Raw genomic sequence first — 19,531 nt, 5'->3', positions numbered from 1 at the left:
TTTTTTAAGTAAACATATGTATATTTTGGGAAAAAACAGACATCACTCATATCTCTCCATAAAAATAGGAATGCTTAACCTACCAGCCTGTTGCATTTGAGACATTAAAATGAAAAATGACATCTACACCCATTAATATCTTCAATGTATAAACAGCACAGCATGACACATTCTTGAGAGCTGAAGGCTACAAAATCTCTGAAACATAAATAACAAAGCACTCAGAAGCATATTTGATGTTGATATCCATCTCTGAGAAAAACATTGCTGCCTAGGCTTCTTATGAAAATAGATGCAGCCCAAATGGATCTTCTGTAATTGGTTTCAGATAGCAAGGTCAGAAGAAATATGATACAAGAAACGATTATGTGGAACAGGCGAAACAAGAATGTTTACACAGGCACTCCCTAGTTATACTGACATGGAGTGTATACTTTGCAGATAGCCAGAACAAAAAAAAAAAAAAAATGCCAGCAGGACATCCAAATTTTTGTTCCTCACATCCATATTTTAACATTTGACATTTTAAACAGTTCCTTTGAATACTGAGCAGAAAATAAGTTTTCAAACAGACATTCATTTTCTAATTATTTTCACAAGTGTGATTGATAAAATATACATTCAGATCTTGCCACAAAGGATATGAATTTCTGTTCTATTCAGCCTTCCCATGCATTATGTTTCCAGTAAAAAGAATATACTGATGAATGTAATCTGAAGTCTCATAATGCCATTTAATAGAAAAAAATTAATCATCTAATTGTCATAGCCTATTTTCAAACAGTAATTTATCAGAGGGAAATTATGAATCTTTAGCTATTGACCTTTCATGTTATCATGTCAGACAGATAATTAGAATAAGTTTGTTGAAACAAAAAGCTAATTACTAGAAAATATTTTTTAAATATAATTTTTAATACTTATTTTATAGTATACTTTACAGAAAGTTAAAGAATGTGTGGTTACACTGTAGACCATTATGATAGCCAAATTGAAAATCTAAGGTCAATTACCTTGTATTATAAAGTAAGAATAATTACTTATAAAGCATTCTATTTACCAGTTGGATGTCAGTCTATTTTGTACTAGTATTCATGATGTAGAGTGAAAATAGATACAATCAGGATACTGGAAACATGATGGAATGTTTCCATAATTGATCTTTAGAAGTTCTTAGAAAGTCTCAATGTTCAGGTTAAAACTGAATGCTCATTCTATTCCAGTATTATCCTGATACAGGGGTTCTGAAACACTTCCACAAAATAAGCCTGTGGAATAATCGTAACTAGTGGCTATGACAGGTCTTATTTTTTTCCCAGATGAAAATCATATACTCAGTTTAATAGGGTAAAGACATTCCTTTCCTCGGATCTAGCATTCCACAGGCTAAACTAAATAATACACAGTAAATTTTTTTCAGTATTCTTCTATTAATGTTAATAAAGTACTAATCTAACTCATAAAGACTTTAATATAGTCCATAACAGTACTAAATACAATTCTTGTTCACATATTAAGGAACTCTTCCCAACTTTAAAATTCATAAATATAAAAGATAAAAATGAGCTGGAACTAATTTTATTGAAAGTAGTAGTTTTGGTACTGCTGTTCATGATTTATGTACCAAGAACTAGAGTGGTTTATGTACATTCTCTTGGTTATTTATCTTTCTGCTATAAAATATATCACCGTTTTTCCCAGAAATACTTGTATTTTTGTATTTGTTTCTCACATATATTAAAGTTCTGTTTTCTCATTCATGAGTTCAATGTCACCTTTTATCTAAATATAGACTGAAGATTGCTATAATTTCAAGAATACTAACTACAAATATGTGTCACTAAATTAGTGCATTATCTGAATGTAAACTATGATTGAGTCATGTATTCTAAATTTCTTCAACAATTAAAAAGTTAGATTTAAAGATATTTGAGGGCTAAGCCAGTATAATGGTTATGCAAAAGACTTTAATGTTTGAGGCTCTGAGGACCCCAGAACCACCATAAGACAGGGCTGAAAAGTGTTTTGGTCTTTGTTTAAACCTTTCCCTCTGTATTACTCATGAAAAAATTAATAAATAAGCTCTCCAAACTTCGCAATAAAGAAGCAAATGACCCAGCTTAAAAGTGGAGAGAGGATATGAACAGAATATTCACTAAGGAAGAGATACAGAAGTCCATCAGACTTGTATGAAACCTCTGGGCCTTTGTTCGTTTTCCTTTATGCTTCTTTTGATCCATAACATTTGATACTACTGATTTAAACCAAGTCAATGAAACCAGGGTCACTTCGACATGTTTCACTCCAGACTGTGGCCAGAGAAGCCAAACCTAGGATGTCAACCCTCCAGCTCCAATACTGGGGTGAGATCTTTCCTATCTCATAGTACTTCTAAGTGCCATTTTGGGTGGTATACTTCCTAACAATTTACAGAACCTAGATATAGATTAGGGCCCATGTGCACAAGTATTCATGTTAGAGAAAAATATATGCCTTAAAGCAAAAGTGTACAATAGTCTACAGTTACTCAAGTGCAGCAAGTAGAAAGACCTAAAAAAGATATCCTGCAACAATATTTATACATCTTTCCCATATTTGGGAGCTACTCTTTTCCCTGATCCAGCTTTCTGGTCCTTTTTCCAGCCATGTCATCATCTTCCCAGATAATAACTTGGATCCACCTGCAGATCATATTTCATACTGGGGCGGGGGGACTAGTATAGTCATGGGTCCTTTGGAATATAACTAAAATATTCCTATTAGCTATCTACAAAACAGAGACCCCCCCCCAAACTCTTTATCTGCACTATTCCAGCCTTTAGGTTCATGATTAGTCAACAACTTGTTTGGCTTTATATGTTAACTCTCTTTTCAGCACCCGGTTCCAGATGCTACCTTGATGCCAGCCAGACTTCCTGGATAGACAACCCCACCAATGTGCCCTGGAACCCCCTTCCCCAGAGCCCTGCCCCACTAGGGAAACAGAGAGACAGACTGGGAGTGTGGATTGATCTGTCAACACCCATGTTCAGCAGGGAAGCAATAACAGAAGCCAGACCTTCCACCTTCTGCACCCCATAATGACCATGGGTCCATACTCCCGGAGGGATAAAGAATAGAAAAGCTATCAGGGGAGGGGAAGGGATATGGAGTTCTGATGGTGGGAACTGTGTGGAATCTTACCCCTCTTATTTTATGGTTTTCTCAATGTTTTCTTTTTATAAAATAATAATAATAATAAAAAGACACCATGAAGTATTTAATAAAATATATATTTTAAATCTATTTATAAAATGGAAACAAACACTGACCAGAGCTCTGTATCCCATCCCTCTCCCCTGATAGCTTTCCTATTCTTTATCCCTCTGGGAGTATGGACCCAAGGTCATTAAGGGATGCAGAAGGTGGAAGGTCTGGCTTCTGTAATTGCTTTCCCGCTGCACATGGGCGTTGACAGGTTGTCCATACTCCCAGCCTCTCTCTCTTTCTCTAGTGGGGCAGGCATCTGAGGAAGCAGACCTCTAGGACACATTGTTGGGGTTGTCTGTCCAGGGAAGTCAGGCTAGCATCATGGTTGCATCTGGAAACTGGTGGCTGAAAAATAATTTCTAACTCTTTTTCAAATATTTTCTACTTAGACCTAGATATGCTCCTCACCTACTTACTATTTCACTTCCCTCAGTAATTCTAAGCCTAGCTCTGTCAGATAAAGTAAGGACTACAAAAGATGGATAAGGGTAACAGACCATCACTTTTTAATTCTGGTCCTTTTGGTCACTACCAGGCTACCCCATAATCCAGGGCCCTCGTGAGGGAATCCTGAGATTCCCACACAGATTATGATGGGCCTAGACCTCTAACAGATTCCTCTCCACCATCACTTGTCACCTCCATTAGGAATAACATCATAAACCTTTGTGTAGGCCTCTATAGGACCTTGCCTTCAATGTAGAACAATAAAGGTAGATACTCTCCCATGTTCCAAACAGAGGCTAGGTCAACATACTCTGCCATTCGAGGCAGACTGGTGTTGAAATGAGCGCAGACTAAAATGTTGCTATCTTTGATGATGGAATGTGAGTTCAGACTGGTGGGGTTGCAGAGGTTGCACAGGCTCCTGTGTTAAGTATGGAGAGACGTGGGCCCTAGGTCAGATCAATGGAGTTTACAGTTAATGGTATTTGTATACTTTTTTCCATATTCAGGAGCTTCTCTCTGCCCTGATCCAGCTTTCTAGTCCTATTCGCAACTCAGACACCATCTCCCCAGATAATATTTTTAGACCACCTGCATGTTAGCTGTCAGGCTCAAGCAAAAATTTATAAAGTTATGGGCCCCTTAGAATATATCTAAAATAGATTTCCTAGCTTCTTTCAACATGAAGACCCCAAATCTCATCTACTATACTTTACCTTTAGGTTCCTGATTATTAAACAATTTGTTCTGCTTTATATAGTAATGCTTTTCAGCCGCCAAGTTACAGATGCTACTATGATGCCAATCTGACTTTCTCGTCAGATGACTTCATCAATGAGTCTTGGAACCCCACCTCCCTAGAGCCCTGTCTCACTATGGAAAGATAGAAACAGACTGGGGGTATGGATCTACCTATTAATGCCCATGCCCAATGGAGAAGCAATTACAGAAGCCGTACCTTCCACCTTCTGTACCCCATAAATAATTTTGGTCCATACTCTCTGAGGGATAAAGAATAGGGAAGCTTACAGTGGAGTGGATGGGATGTGGATCGCTGGTGGTGGGAATTGTGTGGAATTGTACCCCTCTTTCCACAGCCTTGTTGATCATTATTTAATCACTAATAAAATAAATCAATAAAAGCAATACTTTGGGAAAGTACCTGCAGGAATAAATTGCTTAACAACTACTTTTCATTAAAATATTTCCCCTATAACCCATAAATCAAGGAATGAATTAAGCAATGTACATTTACAGAGGAAGGGAAATAGTAGAAAGTGTTTCTGCCATCAAAGATCTTACTGTTTAGTAAGAAAAACATCTAGCTGAGTATCAGAAGGAAATACATATTTTTATGGCATTCAGGAGCTCACAAGTAGAAAACACTGCTTCCTGTTAAAGTATTCAAATACATTTTATGAGAATTTTTATTTGGGCCGTGTTTATATGATAATACTCAATAATACATTGAAGATAATGCAGCCATGACAAGTAGAAGGTACAGAAATGTGGGGTGATGAACATTGAAAGTGATTAATGTTGGATGTACTTAACTTAGTATCATGGAATGGTACTGGACCATGGAATGAATGGTTGGAACTAATGAATAAAAACAACTAAATAACGAATACTTAAGAGTTTTGACATTACAACATGTAAGGGAAAACATAGCTGAAGCTGGAAGTTATGAGATGTGACCCAGGACATCATATTTTAAAAGACAGATGAGAAATGACCAAGGAAGTAAGGGAAAATATGAAATAGCAAGACTGATTAAAATTATGTGTAAAGTCCCTAAAAAAGGTAATAAAGCAATAAAAATCACCTCAGAAACAAGAATTATAAGAAGTATTATTGCTCAAGTAAAATTGGCAGGCTTTAGAAATCAGACAAGGAAAGGGTAAATAATTACTTCAAAATTTTAAGTCTAATAATATTGAAAATCAGGAAAGTATACTTTAAAATGCAAGCTATAAAGAAAGGATTGTGTTATCTGGCTGCTGGATATATCTTTACCTTTATGTTTACGTTTACCTTTATCTAATCTTGCACTTCTGCAGATTGAGGGCAATCAGGTCGATCCCAGATTGCCAAAATCCAGAGTGGAAAGGTCACAAGACAAAAAGAAATTATAGACTGATATTAATGAAAATATGAATGTCCAAAAAGGAAGATGAAACGATAGCAGAAAAGGAAGACAATCAATGGTGGTGAGAGAAAAAGACTTCTGTAAAATGTTGGACACTGAATAGCCCCTTTGAACCAATCCATTCCTAGCTATATACCTAAGAGAAAGGAAAGCATATGTTAAACAGTTGAACATATCAGGTTTTTTTTTTTATAGTATTTTAATGTTGAAATTGCCCAAATGTTCATCAAGTGATAAAGACTGGATAAACCTCATGTGGTATATGGACAGGAAATTATTCAACCATTAGATGTAACAAAATACTGTTGTTGTACAACATACATAAACATTAAAACATTTAGACAAATTATATGACAGTCAGAAAGACTACACACTATCTGATAATTTATATGAATTATCTTGCCCCAAAGTAGGTAAGAGGTGTCAAGGGTAGAGGGAATGATGAATAGAAAATAAGTGCTATTGGGTACATAGTTTCTTTTCAGGGGGATGAAAACAGCCTGGAATGAGAGAAGATGATGACTGCATAATCCTATAAGTATACTAAAATTTATTGAATTGTACACACTAAGATAGTAAATTTTTATAGTAAATGAATACATCTTATTGAAGATGTTACACACACACACATATTGAAATAAAAGAATCACAGTATCAATTGCATTTCAATAAAATGGAAAAAAATGGAAAGAACAAAAATATATGAAGGGAGAAAATAGATGATATTCTAAAATACCAATAACTTAAAGAGGCTGAGTGATAAAAGTTCTTGATGATCTGATAATTTGCATGTGAGCTAGCACAAATCACTCCCATAGAGTTCTGATGTAGACTTTAAGATTTCAAGGAGTTACTAGAAAATAAATAAGAGAAAATAATAGTCAAGAATGTGAACATTTGTTGTAAGAAGTTCTGTGAAACCTAAAATAGAGGAAACTATGATTGTATTAAGGAGTTGTTTTCTGACCAAAGCAATTCTCAGCTTTGGCTTTATGGTACTGCTGGGGACTGAATCTGGGATCTCTGAACCTCAGGCATGCAAGGCCAGGCTGCTTTTTTTTTAATTATTAAAATATGATATTGATATATTGCCAGTCCCTGTTCAGGGCGCCATTTGCCCAGCTAGCTTCGCGGACAGGAGACAGACGACCAGGGACTCATGGCTGAGCTGGGAATGCAGTTCAATCTTTATTGAGGAGCGGGGATGCAGTTCAACAATCTAATCTCTTCTAATCTCTCTTCATTAGAAAGCCCTGTCTTAAATAGGAAACTGGGGAATGTTATGCATGCACAAACTATTGTATTTACTGTTGAATGTAAAACATTAATTCCCCAATAAAGAAATAAATTTAAAAAAAAAAGAAGAAAAAAGAAAGCCCTGTCTTTTATGTCTCCTGAGGCGGAAGTGTCAGGAAGAGGAAGTATGTAGGATAGGGGATGGGGAGAAGGAAAATAGCTGGTGAACCAGTGGAGATTAAACCAGTGAAAACAATGATTATGTAAATAGACCACAGCCTCAAGCAATGCAACAGAAGAGGTCTTAGAAGCAGAATTTAGAAGCATACCAACAATATATAAAAGAAACACAAATGCAATAAAACAAGAGATGGATGGATAGAGGCTAAATCAAACATGACAGTACAGTGAGGGAAAAGAAACACATCATTCTTTGTTTTAGATTGAAGAGAAGGTAGATAGGTAATTTTGCCATGCAAAGGAAGAGGAGGAAAGATTTCACATTGGATGGCCTCAATTAACTGAGAAAATACAGAATTGTGTTATCTGTTGAGAAAAACTGGAATTGCTGGAGAAACAAAAGTGAAGAAGCTTTTCTATTACTATTCTGAGAACTTCTGATAGACTAAAAACTGATGCAGAAATATGAGTGTGAATTGAGTGTGAAACATGCTTCCACAGACATTTATTACATATAGATACATGAATATTCTAGAATATTGTTTACAGAACTAAATAGTAATTTACTTTTTATTTGTACTAATGTGGCATTATTACTATTCAATTATATTATTTTTCAATCTTTTAATTATTCATTGGCACCTCCCACCATATTATATATAAAAGAGTTACCTACAATGCTGTCTCACTGTCCATTCTAAGAACATGTCATATTTAGTTTTAAAAGGGAATCAGAATAAAATAACTCTGATGGTGTTTCTACTAATATATTTAATTATTAAAAAATTAAATTTATAACCTGAAGAGAATTTATAAAGTAATGTATTCACTAGATTTCAGAAGACATTCCTTTTGGACCACTTAACAGTGCTAAATTTAATTTTTTATCTATGTAATATAATCAATAATATTTACCTTTGGAAGAGGTAAATAACTTATTTGAAAGCTTTTTACTTTTTTTTTTGCCTCCAGGGTTATTGCTGGGGCTCGATGCCTGCTCTATGACTCCACTGCTCCTGGAGGCCATTTTCCCCATTTTGTTGTCCTTATTGTTACCCTTGTTGTTGTTGTTATTATGGTAGTTGTCATTGCTGCTATTGTTGTTGGATAGGACAGACAGAAGCAAAGAGAGGATGGGAGACAGAGAGGGGAAGAGAAAGACAGACACCTGCAGACCTGCTTTACCAAACTCATTATTAGGAAAGAACTCATTTTTGTTAAAAGGGAATACGACAGTCTAAAGTGAAGCATGCTAGGGTGGCACTTGTTGCGTTGAGTAGGTTGTGATCTGCGGATGCAATATTATTTGATATGAATTGAGAGAAGCATGCAGGAAAGTATGCCTCACCCTATGGTTCCACGACTGGGGGAAATACAGGCTCTATAGTGGAAATGTGAGTTTCCTGCTGTCTTAGGGTTCAAGAAGACAATGGATAGTTATTGTTATCATCACATTATTTGGTAATTGGGTTAACTTTGAAAAGTCCCTTCGTTAAGGTTTGCTGTATAATACCCAGCATCTTGTATATAGCTGTGCTTCTGTTCTACCTGGTCTAGACTTTTCAGAGAGTCAACATATCAAAGACTCAGTCTATGTATTAAGAAGACCCAGTCTGTGTTTTAAAAAGTTAGAGTCATATGATCAATATTTCCCCTCTCATATTAATTAAATAGTGGTTTATATGACTACACTTTAATAGCAGTGTACAGAAAATTTTGGGGGTTCCCAGAAGATGGCGGACTGAGAAGCTGCTAGTGGCTTGAGCTCTGACCACATCTCCTGGAAACGGTAGGATTTTCTGCCTTTAGTAGGCCAGTCAATAAGGGGTCCTAGTGGTGACACCAAGAAGGTGACTATAACTTAATTTGGGTTAAGAATTAGAGTAGGAAAAAAGGGGAAAAATTTTTTTCCTTTTAATTTTTAAGCATACCTCCTCCCCCTTGCCGCCGCCCCCCCCCATAACCAGTCCCTGGGGACCAGCTCCTAGCAGGCTCCCCTGCTAGGAGCCTCTTTCTTTACCAAATTCCTGTCCCACCAGGGAGTATCATTCATTCTAAGTCTATACCCTTCTGAAACCTCTGGCTTTTTTTCTTTCTAAGTAGCCAACCTCCCCCCCACCTCACCCCGCATAGCTAATTAAATAATTAAAAATAAATAAATTAAAAAAAAAACCTTTCCTTTCACTGCTCTTTTATGACTGTTCTTTATCTTATCTTTTTCTTTTTTTTCTCTCTCTCTCTCTCTTTTTCTTTTTTTTTTCTTTTTCTCATTCTTGTCATCCTTTCTTCCTTAATCCTACAGCTTCCAAAGCCACAGCCCCCAGCCCCCACACCACCAAACAGTGTGCTTTTTTGAATTCACTGATACACATTTGGGAATTATTTTGGGGAAGAATTCTGACTCAGTGTGGACTCTCACTGCGAGTGTCTCTGCTCAACTTCCCTTCCTCCTTTAGCCACCCCTAGAATATACAGTGGATAGTAGATTTGCGTAACTGTCTATTTCAGCTATCCTTGTCTAGTTCTGAGGTTTCTTTCTTTTTTTTTTTCTCATTCTTAACAATCAGCTGCCTCTGATCACAAGGTCTGAGGTAATCTGGGATAGGGTTTTTATTTTATTATTTTTTTTACCCTGCTCTATTTTACTATTAATATTATATAAAGGCATATACCTTCCCCCCCTTTAGGTTGATCAGAATTAACTCTTAGCATATATTTCACTGCTAGGGTAGTGGGCATCTTATCTATTGTGGGAGGAACTTGTCTCCTTAATCCTACCTCCTCTACAGACTCTCCCCTCCCTCCCCCTCCTAGCTAATCAAAAAAATTAAATTAAATTAAAAATAAAGTAATAAAAAAAACTTGACTTTCACTGCTCTTTAATTACAGCTCTTTTTCTTATCTTTTCCCTTTTCTCTCTCTTGTCTCTTCTTTCTTTTTTTTTTTTTTTATCTTGTCATACACTTCTTCCTTCCTTCTTTGCCTTTCTGAATTTGTGAATTATTTGGGGGAAGAAATCTGACTCAGAGTGTTCTCTCTATATGTGTATCTCTGCTCTAGTTCCCTTTCCCCTCTTGTTACCCCTAGAATATACAGTGGATAGTAGATTTGCATAACTGTCTATTCTTGCTATCCCTTCTTTCTTTTCTCTTTCTTATTCACTGGGATTTGGTTACTATTTTTTCATGGACTGGAGAAATTGTTTGACTAACTGATAACGATTAAACTGCTTCAAAACTTGCTTCAGTTGCTACTGTAATTCCTGAGGTTGGTGAGTGCAATTGTCATAAAGGTATTTAGTACAGTGTTGCCTGTACTCAAGACACAACAGCTGAGGAACAACAGAGCATATATATAAAAAAAGAAACACATAAATAAAAAAAATGGGTAGATCAAAAACAAATAAAACTGCTACTCCAATGAATGAAGACAAGAGCCCAGAAGAAACTACAAATCAGCCAGAAGTAACCATAAATAAGAAAAGTATGCAAGCAATAATAAACTTATTAATCACAGAAATGAAAACAACACTGGAGGAAAGGAATGGCAGTATTAGGGAAACAACAGTTGAGACCCCCAAGGAAAATACTGATTATCTTGAGGCAATTAGAGAACTGAAAGCTGAAATAGCTGTAATGAAGAAAGAAGCTGAGGCAAGGGAAAGAAGACAAACAGAAGCAGAAAACAGAATTAGTCAGACAGAGGATGAGTTAGAGAAAACAAAGAAAGAGGTGAAAGAGTTTAAAAAGAGATTGAGAGACACTGAAAACAACAACAGAGACATATGGGATGATCTCAAAAGAAGTAACATTCATATAATTGGCCTGCCAGAGGAAGAAAGAGAGGAAGGGGAAGCAAACATTCTAGAGGAAATAATAGAGGAAAACTTCCCAGACCTGAATAACAGAGAGGACATCAAGATTCAAGAGGCCCAGAGAGTACCAAACAGAATCAACCCAGACCTGAAGACACCAAGACACATCATAGTCACAATGAGAAGAAGTAAGGATAAAGAAAGGATCCTAAAGGCTGCAAGAGAGAAACAAAGTCACATACAAGGGAAAACCCATAAGATTATCTGCAGACTTCTCCACTCAAACTCTAAAAGCCAGAAGAGAATGGCAAGATATCTATCGAGTCTTGAATGAAAAAGGGTTTCAACCAAGGATAATATATCCTGCTAGACTTTCATTCAAACTAGATGGAGAGATCAAAACCTTCTTAGACAAACAACAGTTAAGGAGGCAACCATCACCAAACCGGCCCTGAAAGAGGTTCTAAAATACCTCTTATAAACAAGAACATCACTATAATACTTCCAATATATCAGAGCAAACAAAAATTTTTTTTTGAACAATGGCACTACAATACATTAAATCCATAATATCAATAAACTCCAATGGCTTAAACTTACCCATCAAAAGGCACAGAGTGGGGGGGATGGATCAGAAAACATAACCCAACCATATGCTGCTTGCAAGAATCCCATCTGTCACAACAAGATAAACACAGACTTAAAGTGAAAGGATGGAAAACTATCATACAGGCTAACGGACCACAAAAAAGGGCAAAATAGCCATTCTCATCTCAGACACGATAAATTTTAAATTAAATAAATAAAAGATAGGCAAGGACATTACATAATGATTAGAGGATCAATCAGCCAAGAAGACTTAACAATTATTAACATCTATGCACCCAATGAGGGACCATCTAAATACATTAAGCACCTACTGAAAGAATTTCAAAAATACATCAATAGTAATACAATAATAGTGGGAGACTTCAATACCCCACTCTCACACTTAGACAGATCAACAAAGCAGAGAACCAATAAAGATACAAGAGAACTGAATGAAGAGATTGGCAGACTAGACCTCTTTAATAGCAGTGTACATAAACAGTATTCCCACCACCAAAAGACTTTGTCCCATACCCCCCACCCATGCCCCAGGACTCGAATGTCCACCCTCCCCCTCGCCACAGAGTTTTTACTTTGGTGCCCTATTCTCGATTTAATCAGTTTCTGGTTTTAGTTTCCCTTTCTGTTCTTCTCTCTCAACTTCTGTTGATGAGTGAGATCATCCCATACTCATCTTTATCTTTCTGACTTAGCTGACTTAACATAATTCCTTCTAAGATAGGTCAGAGAAGGTAGGTTCATTGTTCTTAATAGCTGCATAGTATTCCATTGTGTATATATACCACAGCTTTCTCAGCCACTCATCTGTTGTTGGGCACCTGGGTTGCTTCTAGGTTTTAGCTATTATGAATTGTGTTGCTATAAACATAGGTGTACACAATATTTTTGATTGGGCATTATGGAATCCTTGGGGTATATCCCCAGGAGAGGACTTACTGGGTCATACAGAAGTCTATGTCTATCTAGCCTTGTGAGATCAGGTGGTGGGAATTGTGTGGAGTTGTACCCCTCCTATCCTATGGTTTTGCTAATGTCTCCTTTCTTAAAAAAAAAAGAAATTAATGTATGAAAAAAATTATAATCCATTATCTAAATAAAAGATGGTTTAAGGTTCAAAAAAAAAAAAAAGGGAATATGACAGACTTAAAGTAGAAGCACTTGAGCTAAGAACACAAAGATTCAGCTCCTAACTTTGATGAAATCTCAACAATCCCCCACCCCTGGAAATGTAATCTCAAGTGCAGTGTTTTTTCTGATCATCACTAATGAAGCAGCTTTTTTCTTTATCTTAAAGGAAGATAATACACTCGACTATAGACACTTTTACATTTCTCATAGACAAGTTACTTAACACTCAAGTAATCCTCTCCCTCTTATTTTGACCTCTTTCTGTTTATAGACTTTTTTTTTTGTACAGCTTCTGGAGTCCTCTTCTACTTGCTAGGTGGGATAATGCCTAATTTATGAAATTTAATTATTAAAAATGAATTCTAGTGGCCTGAGATAGTGGCACAATGATCAGAGCACAAGATAGACAAGTATGAGGTACCAAGGCATCACATGTGACAGACAGAGTGATGCCCAAGGATGGCTCTTCTGTCTCTCATTAATAAGTAAATCCAATAAAATTAAAATCAATAAAAAGGGAAATAAATTTGGTTAGATTTTTTCTTATTTAATATTATATATTAGCTAAAAAATTAAAGCCACAAATGTCTTATTTCAGTCTCATATCACCTTCCCTTACAATAGATGCAGAATTTTCCTCCATCCCTTTCTCCTCACTCCAGTCCATGTTTCTCCTTCCCTTCTTCTCTCCCCCTCTCCCTTCTTCCCATTCTTTATTTCATCACCAAGGTTATGGCTGGGGCTTGGTGCCTATATTACCTCTCCACCACTCTCAGGGTCCTTTCTTTTCTTTTCTTTTCTTTTCTTTTCTTTTCTTTTCCTTTCCTTTCTTTTCTTTTTTTTTTTCTTTAAAAGAGGGTGAGGGAGGGAGGTGAAGAGAAAGAGAGAGAGAGAGAGAGGAATCAGACTTCAGCATTGCTCCATGACTTGTGAAGCTTTCTCCCTGCAGGTAGTGATTAAACAAGGTTTGAACCTGAGGCTTTGAGCACAGTAACACTATACAAGATGAGCCACTATCTAGCTCTTAGATATGTAAATTAAAGCAGGTTAAGTTCTATGTCCAGGATGTATCACATGTCCTTGAAATGGTCTAAGATAGTGGATCAAATGGTATTCCTTCTTCTTCTACTGCTTAGTATTATTCCTTCAAGTTCCATCCAAGATGTAACAAAGGAGATTTTATCATTAGTTACAGATAAGCAATATCCCACTATATGTATCACAACATCTAATCTGTCCATAGGCATTTGGGTTGCTTCTGAGATTGGACTATATTGCAAATAGTGCTACTATGTGACCTGGGATGTGGTTAAAGTGTTTAACTCTTAGGCAGGAGGTTCTGAGTCCAAATCTCCACATTTAAACAGTTATAAAAGCAAATACTGCTGCTATGCACATAGATGTATATAAAAGCTCTTTTGGTAAGTATTTTTGTTTTCTTTGGTTAAATCCCTAGTAGCAGAGTTGCTGTGTTGTAGTAAAGCCAAGGGCTTTGGGGGGTGTGTGTTGAGGGGGGAGAAAGGCAGGAGGGAGTTGAAAGAGCATTCTCCAGTGCACTATCTGTACATGATGGTGATGATGGAAAACTTAAGCTGGTGGTAGGAATAGTATACAACCTTACAGCATGGGAAAGATAAAGTGTACTTGTGACAACAGCTGCCTTGTATTTATTTACTTAATAACATGATTTAATTTTTAAAAATTTATGTATTCTTTTGACAGAAAGAAATAGGGAGGGAACAGAGGAGGAAAAAGAAGAGAAGGAAGAGGAGAAAGAGAAAGAGAGAGGGAAGGAGGGAGGAAGAGAGAGAGACCTGCAGCGTGCTCCACTGTTCATGAAGTTTTAGGAATGAGGGCTTGAACTTGGGTTCTAGAGTTAGGTAACTTGTACATTATCAGAGCACTGCTCAGCTCTGGCTGATGATGGTGCATAGGATTGAACCTGGGACTCTGGAGCCTCAGGCACATGAGTCTCTTAGTGTAACTATTATGCTATCTACCCCTACCCAACTTGTGCATTTTACCAGTTGTGCTTCAATCTGATCCCTTGAAACTTAATTTAAAAAAGGGATTTGGGGAGTGTTCAGATCCTGGAACATAATGGCAGAGGAAGACCTAGAGGAGGTTGAATTGTTATATTAAAAACTGAGCAATGTTACACATGTATAAGCTACTATATTTTACTGTCAATTTTAATGCCCCCAAGAAAGAAAGAAAGAAAAAAAGAAGTGATTTAGTCAACTATCTGTTGACTTTAAGACTTGCTCTTCCCAGAAAAGATAGTTAGGAAAAGTATAGTATTGATTAAAAACAAATTTAATTTTAAAAAATATTTATTTATTTTACCTTTTGTTGCCCTTGTTTTTTATTGTTGTAGTTATTATTGTTGTTATTATTAATGTCATCATTGTTAGATAGGACAGAGAGAAATGGAGAGAGAAGGGGAAGACAGAGAGGGGGAGAGAAAGATAGACTCCTGCAGACCTGCTTCACCACCTGTGAAGCGACTCCCCTGCAGGTGGGGAGCCAGGGGCTTGAACTGGGATCTTTACGCTGGTCCTTGCACTTGGCACCATATGTGCTTAACCCGCTGCACTACCACCCGACTACCAGTATTGATAAAATTTTTATACAGAAAGAGACTAAAGGAAAAAGGAAAAGTCTGGGATAGAATGAACAAAATAAATAGCAATTGAGTAATTAACAACAGTGCTAGTTTAATCAAGAAGAACACTAAGAATTCTAAGATCCTATTTAAATTGTTTTACTTTTATTTTCATAGGAAACAGATAAACTTACTAAAAGCAATTCACTGTCTTTAAAGACATTCTTTAATGCTATTAAGCACTTGATTCAGAATGTTGGTTATAGACAAGATATCAATATTGAAGATGGAAAAAATAGTATCATTTTCATTTATTAATATACATTAAACAACAGCACTATGTTCTGGTGGATTTAGAAGTAGGGCTGTAAGATAAAGTAGAGGATGTCCAATTATATGTTAGTGTGATTTCATTTCCTAAATTTAGTGATTCTAGTTGGAAAAGTATTTCAGAATATGTTGCCAAGATACCTGAGATTTTTACACTGAGGTTTTTATTTAAGGGTAAATATTATTCATCCCTTTAGTGGAAATATTTTTACTCTTAGTGAGTAGTGAAATGACCTTGCCTATATTTTACAGATCAGTTAAGAGAAAGAATACTTTTCTGTGAGAAAGAATGTTCATGACTACAAATGCATCACACAAGGATGAGGTAGCCCTCTCCAAAAGGATGGGGGTGGGGGTATAGTTGCACTTGTTTTTTTAAACGCTGAATCCAGGAAAGTATAAGTTTCTTTTTAGAGTTCATCTTCTTGCTTCCTGCAATTGCAATATAGATGAGAAAAATGTAAAACTCTGGTTGTCTTTTCACCCTCCCTACAGCAAGAATTAAGGATCAGCAACCAGGAACCCTGAGGCAAAGATTATGACCCTGCTTGGCACTAAGGGGAGGAAATGCAGCCACAGATCTAAGAGAAAGAGCCTTGAGGCAGAGAACCTTTGCAATCTTAACCCAAGAGCTAGCTAGGCTGGTCCCAGAGGAGGAAAGAGATGGTGAGAACAAACCATTTGAGAAGAAGTCTTGATTAGTTCATGTGCAGGCACAGCAGGTTCAGAACCTCTAAAGGAAAATCCCTACAGTTAAAATGAGTCTACCTAGAAACAAATGATAATGGCAATACATAAATAAATAAAAAATAAAAAAATAAAAATTTTCAAGTTCTAATCCCAGCACCATCTACTGTATGATCTCATATACATCAATAAACTTTAAATAAATTCATGAGTCTTTTTTTTTTTCATGAGTCTTATAGGGCAAAATTAACAGCAAACCTCATTGGCAAGAATATACCAGTAATTGGTAACAAACTGCTATTGGAGCACTGCACTTATTCCAAAATTTGTTAAATGTAGGAATAAAAATTACATTTACATTAGCATCTCAGGTAAGTACATATATATATATATATATATTCAGGAAGTAGGATTCTACAAATTTCATTATTCACACAGCATTTCTAATAAAAGACATAACTCATCTGATAGTCTTATTTAATTAATATTTTCAATTACACATTACTATATTATACTGTATGTACTTTAAGTGTCAAAAGTGTCTCCCAAGAATGCACAGCATAGTAGTTTGCACCTAGTCCTTGAAGAGATTAAAAACAGTTTTCAAAAATAGGGGACAGCTCAGATAACAGAACACACACCATTATCAGGTACATTGATCAAGGTCTGGTCACCTAGTACCACATAGGAACACTTTACATAGAACCATGTATCTGGGATTTCGTGAATGTTGGAGAGGTGCTGTTGTGTTTTTCCCTACTCTATCTTTCTTTCATCTATCTCTGTATCTGTAAGTATATCTATATTTATATATTTGCCCATTTTTTCTATGGTCCTGCCTTCTCTTCCTTTCTTAGTCACACCTACTACTTCTGAATGTCTCCCCCCACACACACAGCCTCCCCCCACCCCACCCACTTTTTTCACCTCTATTCTCTTTCCTGTCCAGATAGAACTGAATTCAGAGCCCTCTGGTCATCTTCCACTAACATTTACCTCTCTGGAAGTATGAACCAAATCCTTTATACGGTGCAAAAGGTGGGAGTTCTTGTTCCTGTTACTGCTTCTCTGCTGGACATGGGCACTGGCAGGTCGCTCCATGCCCCCAACCTGTTTCTACTTTATTAGACATTGGTATTTTTAAAAATCTGATATCTAAATAAATACAAACACACACAATTTTTTTGTAGTCTCAAAGATAGTGAGTTAAGTGGACAGTGTGGCAGATATTTTACTTAGTTAATGAATACTAACTCCTTACTCTTCATTAAATACTAGAGAAAAAAAAGTAAGATAACAACAATAATCCTGTCTTTTTAGTTTCTAATTTAATCACCAACAGGTAGATAACTACCTAATAGCAATGCTAAGGTTTTTGTTTGTTTGTTTATTAAATTTTAATGATCATGGTCTGCTTTAAACCCAATTATCCATAATTTTTGTACAAGGAAGTAGTAAAGAAGAACTCTTTATTAAGAAACTATGTACACAATTCCAAATGGGGGTTGAACTCCATACGGTTGGTACTAAGAGGGAAGTTAATACTTTGAATTATGAAAGGGCAGTGCCACTGCATTCCAGAAGTATTTTGATATTTGGTGAAATGAGAGACAAATTTTTGAATACTAACAACTCAAAGATTTGGCAAGCATGTAGTTACCTTATTCTGTGATAGAGCACAAACTTTATCCAAACTGGTTTCCATTTTTAACATATAAAGCTTTTGCTCAAAGTAGTATACTGTTGAACCATATATTTCTAAAAATGGTTTCCTATTTAATATTCTCAATTTTAAATTAATTATTTTGACTTGTTATCATAATGGAAGTATATGAAAGAATGCTTATGAAAGAGGCACAGTTAAACTGAAAATTAAAACTTTATTTCCTAGCATCATAGTGGAAAGATGCTTTGTAATATTGGATAAATCCCAACTGGCCTTTGCTCAAAATGGCACTCTCTCCCTATGTCTCAAAAGATATTAAACCTTTCATAGAGGAGAGAGTTTGTTGCCCCCGCAAAGGCTTCTTATGATTGCAGAATGTTCTATTTAAGAGCTGTACAGTTTCTAATGGAATATCTTTTTTTTTTTTTGTCAATCTCTTGTAATTATCTTAATTTACATAACAGGAACCTAACTGATCACTCATTAGAGTGGAACAATAAGCTGCACTTGCTCTGATCATCTTTATGTTGAAGTTAAGTCACTGCACAGAATCTTGAGACATGCTATTTTGAAGTCCCCTGGCATTTCTCCTGCTGTCTCTTGTCTGTTGTTATAGAAGGATGTTCATTGCCAGAATCCTCTGGCAGAAGCTCAATTTCTGGGTCCAATACTAATTCATTACAAAGTCTGCAACAGCTGGGACATTGGTATACACAAATGAGGCTTTCTGAAATTTGAAGACAAATCCAAAATACACACTCAGGACCATCGTGTGATTCCACATCCATGGAAATAGCAGTAAAAAAAGGGGCGGGGGGAATTCCTGTCAACAACTCACCCTGCCAAATAAGACCCTTGTGATTTGAACATCTATAGTAAATCTACTTCCTTCTTATTAAGAATATCTTAAAGGTCTTGGCTATGAGAAATTCAAGGTACCCTGGAAACACGAGAATGAGTCATGTAATAGAGGGTATCATAAAGAACATCTGAGTACATCTATCCACAGAGCAATCACCCTCCAGTGAAATGAAAGGGTGATTTTAAGAGGAGTTAGCTAGCCAACATGGAAGAGCTCTAGAAAGTAGGCAGAGATTTAACTATAAAGGAAGATAGTGGTTGAAAATAATGACGAAGAACATTACGGCACTTTTAACTCCTTTAAAATTTCAACTCCTTACAATTTAAATAAACTCTGCATTAAAAATGTTGTTATTGCTCTATTCAGTTCTTGAGAAACTATATCTATTGCACTATCATATCTGCATATTACATATCACTGTCATGTGTAAACTTTGCTAATCTAGGTATAAAAATTGGGGGTCCTGGGCAGTTGTGCACTGGGTTAAGTGGACAAAGCACAAGGACATGTGCAAGGATTCCAGTTCAAACCCCCAGCTCCCTACCTGTAGGGGGCTAGCTTCACAAGCT

General features: G+C 36.2%; 1 protein-coding gene across 19 annotated transcripts in view; it reads right to left on the bottom strand.

Moving 5' to 3' along the window:
- Positions 1 to 19,531, bottom strand: part of FOXP2 (forkhead box P2) — a 629,028-nt gene that overhangs the window by 172,688 nt on the left and 436,809 nt on the right. The window lies entirely within an intron of this gene.

This window comes from Erinaceus europaeus, chromosome 8 (genome assembly GCF_950295315.1).
Source record: "Erinaceus europaeus chromosome 8, mEriEur2.1, whole genome shotgun sequence".
NCBI classification, from domain to species: Eukaryota; Metazoa; Chordata; class Mammalia; order Eulipotyphla; family Erinaceidae; genus Erinaceus; species Erinaceus europaeus.
Note: the sequence above shows the minus strand (reverse complement) of the source record. Positions and strands in the feature narration are given on the sequence as shown.